Source organism: Mus caroli, chromosome 1 (assembly GCF_900094665.2).
Source record: "Mus caroli chromosome 1, CAROLI_EIJ_v1.1, whole genome shotgun sequence".
In the NCBI taxonomy this organism is placed as follows: domain Eukaryota; kingdom Metazoa; phylum Chordata; class Mammalia; order Rodentia; family Muridae; genus Mus; species Mus caroli.
Window position 1 is genome coordinate 38,841,474 of NC_034570.1, and position 6,978 is coordinate 38,848,451.

The following is a 6,978-nucleotide window of genomic DNA, read 5'->3' on the forward strand; positions in this document are numbered from 1 at the left end:
CACCAATTGAATCCTAGAACAAATCAAAACCATAATCTACCTTGATCAAGTAGGCTTTATCCCAGGGATACAGGAATGGCTTAATATATGAAATCCATTAATGTAATTCATGATATGAACAAACTCAAAGAACAGAATTACATGATCATTTTATTAGATGCTGAAAAAGTATTTGACCAAATACAACATCCCTTTATTTTAAAAGTATTGGAAAGATCAGGAATTCAAGGCAGACATCTAAGCATAATAAAACAATATACATCAAATCAGCAGCTAATATCAAATTAAGTGAAGAGAGACTTGAAGCAATCCCACTAAAATCAGAGACAAGACAAGGATGACCACTCTCCCCATATCTATTCAATATAGTACTAGATGTCCTAGCTAGAGTAATAAAACAACAAAAGGAGCTCAAGGGAATAAAAATTGGCAAAGAGTAAGTCAAGGTATCACTATTTGCAGATGATATGATAGTATACATTAGCAACCTGCAAAATGATAAATGGGCTGAAAAAAGAAATTAGGGAAACAACACCTTTCATAATAACCACAAATAATGTAAAATGTCTTGGGGTAACTCTAACCAAAGAAATGAAAAATCTGTATGGCAATAACTTCAAGTCTCCAGAGAAAGAAATCGAAGAACTCAGAAAATGAAGAGATCTCACAATAAATTGGTAGAATTATCATAGTTTAATACTAACAATAAATTGGTAGAATTAACAGTAAAAAATGGCCATCCTATCAAAAACAATCTACAGATTCAATGCAATTCCTATTAAAAATCCCAATGCAATTCTTCAAATATATAGAAAGAGCAATTTTCAAATTCATCTGGAAAACCAAAAAAAAAATGCAGAATAGGGAAATAATTCTTTTTTAAAAATATTTTTATTAGGTATTTTCCTCATTTACATTTACAATGCTATCCCAAAAGTCCCCCATACCCTCCCCCCTACTCCCCTACCCACCCACTCCCACTTTTTGGCCCTGGCGTTCCCGTGTACTGGGGCATATAAAGTTTACAAGTCCAATGGGTCTCTCTTTCCAGTGATGACCGACTAGGCCATCTTTTGATACATATGCAGCTAGGGTCAAGAGCTCTGGGGTACTGGTTAGTTCATAATGTTGTTCCACCTATAGGGTTGCAGATCCCTTTAGCTCCTTGGGTACTTTCTCTAGCTCCTCCATTGGGGGCCCTGTGATCCATCCAATAGCTGACTGTGAGCATCCACTTNTGTGTTTGCTAGGCCCTGGCATAGTCTCACAAAAGACAGCTATGTCTGGGTCCTTTCAGCAAAATCTTGCTAGTGGGAAATAATTATTAACAAAAAAGAACTTCTGGAGGAAGCAGAATACCTGACCTCAAGCTACACTATAGAGCAATAGTGATAAAAACAGTTTGGTATTGGTACAGAGACAGACAGGTTGATTAATGGAAGAGAATTGCTGACCCAGAAATAAAACCACCCACTTATGGACACGTGATCTTTGACAAAGAAGCCCAAAATATACAATGGAACAAACAAAGCATCTTTAATAAATGGTGCTAGTCTAACTGGCAGTCTGTATGTAGAAAAATGAAATTAGATGCATATTTGTCACCTTGCGCAAAGCCCAAGGCCAAATGAATCAAGGACCTCAATATAAAACCAGATACACTGAATCTAATAGAAGAGAAAGTGGGAAAGAGCCTCAAAATCATTGGCACACATGGGAATTTCCTAAATAGAACTCCAATGGCTCTGGCTGTAAGATCAAGAACTGATAAATGGAACCTCATGAAACTTGAAAGCTTCTAAAAGTCAAAGGACAATCAGCACCTACAGATTGGGAAGAAATCTTTACTAATCCCATATCCAATTGAGGACTAATATCCAACATGTATAAAGAAGCCAAGAGTCTAACACAAAGAAACCAATAACCCAATACAAATTTGGGGTATAAATCTAAACAGGGAATTCCAACAGAGGAATCTCGAATGGCTGAGAAGCACTTAAAGAATTGTTCAATGTCCTTAGTGATCAGGGAAATGTAAATCAAAATAATCCTGAGATTCCACCTTACACCAATCAGAATGGCTAAGATTGAAAACTCAGGTAAGAGCACATGTTCATAAGGACATGAAGAAAGAGGAGCTAACGGGATTGCAAACTGGTACAACCACCCTGGAAATCAATGTGGAGGTTCCTCAGAAAATTGGAAGTAGATTTAATTGAAGACCCAGCTATATCAGTCTTGGGGATATGCCCAAAAGATGCCCTACCATGTCACAGAGGCATGTGTTTCACTATGTTCATAGCAGCCTTATTTTTGAGAGCCAGAAGCTGGAAAAACCCAGATGTCCCACAATGAAAGAATAGATACTGAAAATGTGGTACATTTACACAATGGAATACTGTGCAGGTATAAAGAAGGAGGACATCATGAGTTTTGCAGGCAACTGGATGGAACTAGAAAATATCATCCTGAGTGAGGTAACTCAGACCCAAAAGGACAGGCCTGGTATACAGTCACTAATAAATGGGCATTAGTCAAAAAAAGAGTACAGAATATCATCCACAGAACTCAAGAAGTTTAACAAGTTGAAGGACCCAAGTGAGGATGCCTCAGTCCCACTTGGGAGGAAGAAGAAAGCAGTCACAAGGGACAGAATGAGGGAAGTACCTGGGTGGGAGAGTGGACAAGGAAGGTAAGGAGGGACATGATCAGGTGTTGGGTGGGGGTTGGCGGGCTAGAACTGAAGCCCTGGGGGGTCAGCAGAAAGAAAGGCTGAAGACTGGACTCAGTCGGCCCCTCAATCCATGGGAGAATCAGGGTCTTGGTACAGTTGGGCAGGGAGTCTGCGAAAAGTGACAAACAGACATGAACACAAGGGAGTGTTGTATCTGAATGTAATTTCTCAAAGCGAGCATCAGACTTATAATACAGAAGAAAAACAAGAAAGCTAGGTGAATACATCCGCCAAGGTACATTGAGGTGCATAATGGTTCATTACACAAAATAAAGAAAATGGATACATAAAAAGCTGGCGGGAGCCAGGCAGTGTTTACAATTGAGATAGGAACAGCCCTATCTAAAATCAGCTAATCACAGGATCCAGGTGAAAGGTCTGATGCAATTTTTAAACCCACCACCAGGGGTCCCTTAGTAAATACCTAATTATGCGATTCCTCTGGGCCTAGTGAAAAACATGCACCAGGGGAATTCTGTTCTACTAACCCTTTCATGAATGATATAATACTTCAGTTCATCCTAAAACCACAACCCACCTTCTTTCTACTATTATGTACTGTAGGTAGCCATTTATGTCTGTAATGAGAATTCTAAGTTTACTATTCTGAACTAGCCCTGAATATACTAGCTCCTATCCAGCAAACAGATGCCTGGTTAACACTGGGGCATTTCGTCTGGATGAATAACATTCTTATGAAACTCCAGGCCCAGGATCAGCTCAAAGGCTGCCTGGGACATTGGTGAAGGCCAGACAGTAGAGTTCAACCTGATTTAGGTATTAGTAAAATAATAAAACATTACTGAAAGAAAGCACAGAGATTCATACACTGACTATCACAGGGACAGGTTTGGTGCATTCATGCTATGGGATGCCAAGATTCCAGGAGACTAAGTTTCCATGAAACTCTTTGCCTCGGGACTGCATCCAAGCTTTTAGGCCTGTCACACAGTCTTCTCTGGAGTGGGTGTGGCAGGAAACAGGTAACCTTGGGAGGTAGGAGGTGGAGGAATCATCTAGAATGCACTAGAGACCTGGGAGGTGAGAGACTTTCAGGACTCAAAGGGAGGGAACTTGAATGAAGTGCTCTACAATGGTGGAGGGTGGAATTTGTAGACTCCAGGACATCAATTGGAGGGATGGGGTTGCCATCCCACAGTCAAAAGCTCTGACCCAGAATTGTTCTTGTCTGAAGGAACTGCAGGGACAAAATTGGAGAAGAGCATGAGAGAAAGGAATTCCAGTGAGAGGCTCAATCCAGAAATGAGGCATTGTAGTGGTATTTGAGGTAATTCCTTATCTTACTCAGCACCGAACAGACTGGAAGCTTATAGTGGGAAGTGATGATGATGGAATCCGAAGGGTTGTGAAAGCCAATTATGTGGATGTCAAAGACCAGCACTGCTGAGCCAGGAATTCTCCATCTTTCATTTTTTCCATAGCCCAGGTGAGGAGAGACCACAATCTTTTGCTTCTCTCCAATGCAGACACCAAGTAAACCTTCATCCATCCCAGGAATCACATAACCCTGCCCAATGTATTTGTCAAAGGTGTGGTTCCTTGAATAGCTGGAGTCAAAGAGGGTGGCATCCAGAAGCATAACATTGTTATGATACCTGAGGAAGTCCCCACTCTGACTTCTCTGCTCACAGTTCTCAGGGATGACCTTATTCTCAACAGAAATGGTATCCTTGGGGTTATGGAGGCTCAACAGTGCAACATCAAAGACTAGGGACGTCTGCCCAGGCAAGTCTTTTGCATCTCCCTCCTCCCCATAGCCAGAAAAAGGGAGATGGCACTGATACGCTTCTCCACAACACACATGCCCAGCAGCCCTATGTCCATTCCAGGAATCAGCCATCCAATTCTCACGAATGTGCCAAAGGTTTCCATGTGATTATGGCTGGAATTAAAGTGTACCATCCAAAAGTGTTCTGTTGTAGTGGTACCTCATAAAATCAGATACTTGCATAGTCCAGACGGCAACTGAGGGGGTTGAAATACATCTGAATATGAACCTGGTCTTCAGAATTCCAAATCCACCCAGAGTACATCAAAATGAACACTGAGTTTGGAGGGACCACACCAGAAACTCCTTCACTTCCATAGGCAAGGTTTAGGGGAATCGTCACATAATGCCTCTCCTTTTCTGCACATCCCAACAAGAGCTTTGTCCATTCCTGTGATCAGCTGGATTTTTCCTACAAACCCATTGAAGGTAGAGTCCCTGTCATAGCTGGGATCTGTTTCACATAGTAACTGTGATCCTGAAATAGCAGTCCTTAGTGAACTAAAACTCTCCTTGCAGGGTGACTCCCCCCCATCCCCAGGAGACCAACCTTCACTGAGAATGGATCCAGCTGTACACGAAAGAGGACAGGCAAGGTCTTTCCTGCCTCCTACTCTGCACCATATACTCCCAGAGGTGGCTAGGCCTCCAGACCCATTGTGCAAGAGTACTTCTCCCAAGAGGCCATGTCTACCAGCAGCAAATGGGACCACCCTGGCATTCCCCTCCACTAGGGAATCCAGCCTTTAGAGGACCAAAGACTTCTCCTATTGATGCTAGACAATGCCATCCTCTGCTACATATGCAGCTGGAGCCATGTGTCCCTCCATGTATATTCTTTGGTTGCTGGTATAGTCCCTGAAAGCTCTGGGGGTTCTGGTTGGTTGATATTGTTGTTCTTTTTATGTGATTGCAAACCTCTTCAGCTCCTTCAGTCCTTTCTCAAACTCCTCCATTGGGGATCCTGTGCTCAATCCAATGGTTGGCTGCTAGCATCCACCTCTGTATTTGTTAGGCTCTGGCAGAGCCTCTCTGGAGTCTGCTATAACAGGCTCCTAACAGCAAGCACTTCTTGGCATCCAAAACAGTGTCTGGGTTTGGTCTCTATATATGGGATGGATCCCTAGGTGGCACAGTCTCTGGATGGCCTTTCCTTCAGTCTCTGCTCCACACTTTGTCTCTGTATTTCCTCCCATGAATATTTGTCCCCACTTCTAAGAAGGATCGAATCATCCACACATTAGTCTTCCTTTTTCTTGAGCTTCATGTGGTCTGTGAATTGTATCTTGGATATTCAAAGCTTTTGTGTTGGGGCTGGCCAGCGGCTCACATGTCCGGGTTTGAGCCTGAAAGGCATCTTGGAATCTGAAAGAAAAGAGGGAGCCTAGGAGGGTTGAGAAAGAATGGAACCAAGACAACTAGTCTGCTGAAGGTTCAAATTTTTAATGGTGGACACTCTTTATAAAAGAGGGGGCGGGGGGGGAGGAAAGTCCATTCCTGCCAATTCATCCTTGGAGCCTGGAACCAGCTGCAGGTGATGACATGCAGGATAGGGACGTAGTCTCCGGAATAGCTCCAGGGCCTCTCAGCAGATAGCAGTATCTTGAAGAGTGATCTAGGGAGGAAGGCTCCACCGTAGATAATCTCCTTAGTGGCAGCAAGGTCAAGTTCTGGTTTAGCCTGCTTCAGGCTTATGGGAGGCTACACTTTTGGACTAATATCTACTTATCAGTGAGTGCATACCATATGTGTTCTTTTGTGTTTGGGTTACTTCACTCAGGATGATGTTTTCTGGTTCCATCCATTTATCTAAGAATTTCATGAAGTCATTGTTTTTAATAGCTGAGTAGTACTCCATTGTGTAAATCTACCAAATTTTCTGTATCCATTCCTTTGTTGAGTCTATGGGGGACATATCTAAACATAGCATAATGCAAAATAAATTTAGTCCAACTTCAAAAAGCCCCATAGTCTATCATAGTCTCAAAATAATGTTAAAAGTCCAAAGTTTAAAGTCTCTTCTGAGGTTCTTCTAATCACTTAACTGGAACCCCTTATAAATTCAAAATCAAAAAGCAGATCACATACCTCCAACATCACATGACATACATTACCATTCCAAAATTTCATTGTGAGGAAATACTGGACCAAACCAAGACCAAAATCCAGCTGAACAAACTCCAAACTCAGCATCTCCATGTTTAATGTCCAACTCCTTTCTGCTTTGTTGACTGTAACACAATTCTCTTTGGATGGCTCCATTCCCTGTTAGCAGCTTTCCTCAACAGGTATACCACAGATTTTTTATCTGGAACATCTTGGGGTCTCCAAGGCAACTTCAACATTACAGCTTCTTGTTCCAGTGTCAGAGCACCTCCAAATGGCTTGAGTCATATCTTGAGCTATGCACACTGTACCATTTTAGGCTTTGGGTAACTCCAATACATTGCCCCTG

The 6,978-nt window shown here is 42.2% G+C and overlaps 1 pseudogene; it reads right to left on the reverse strand.

The window, feature by feature from the left end:
- Positions 1 to 3,986: 3,986 nt before the first annotated feature.
- LOC110295036 lies at positions 3,987 to 6,722 on the reverse strand (annotated as a pseudogene).
- Positions 6,723 to 6,978: the final 256 nt, after the last annotated feature.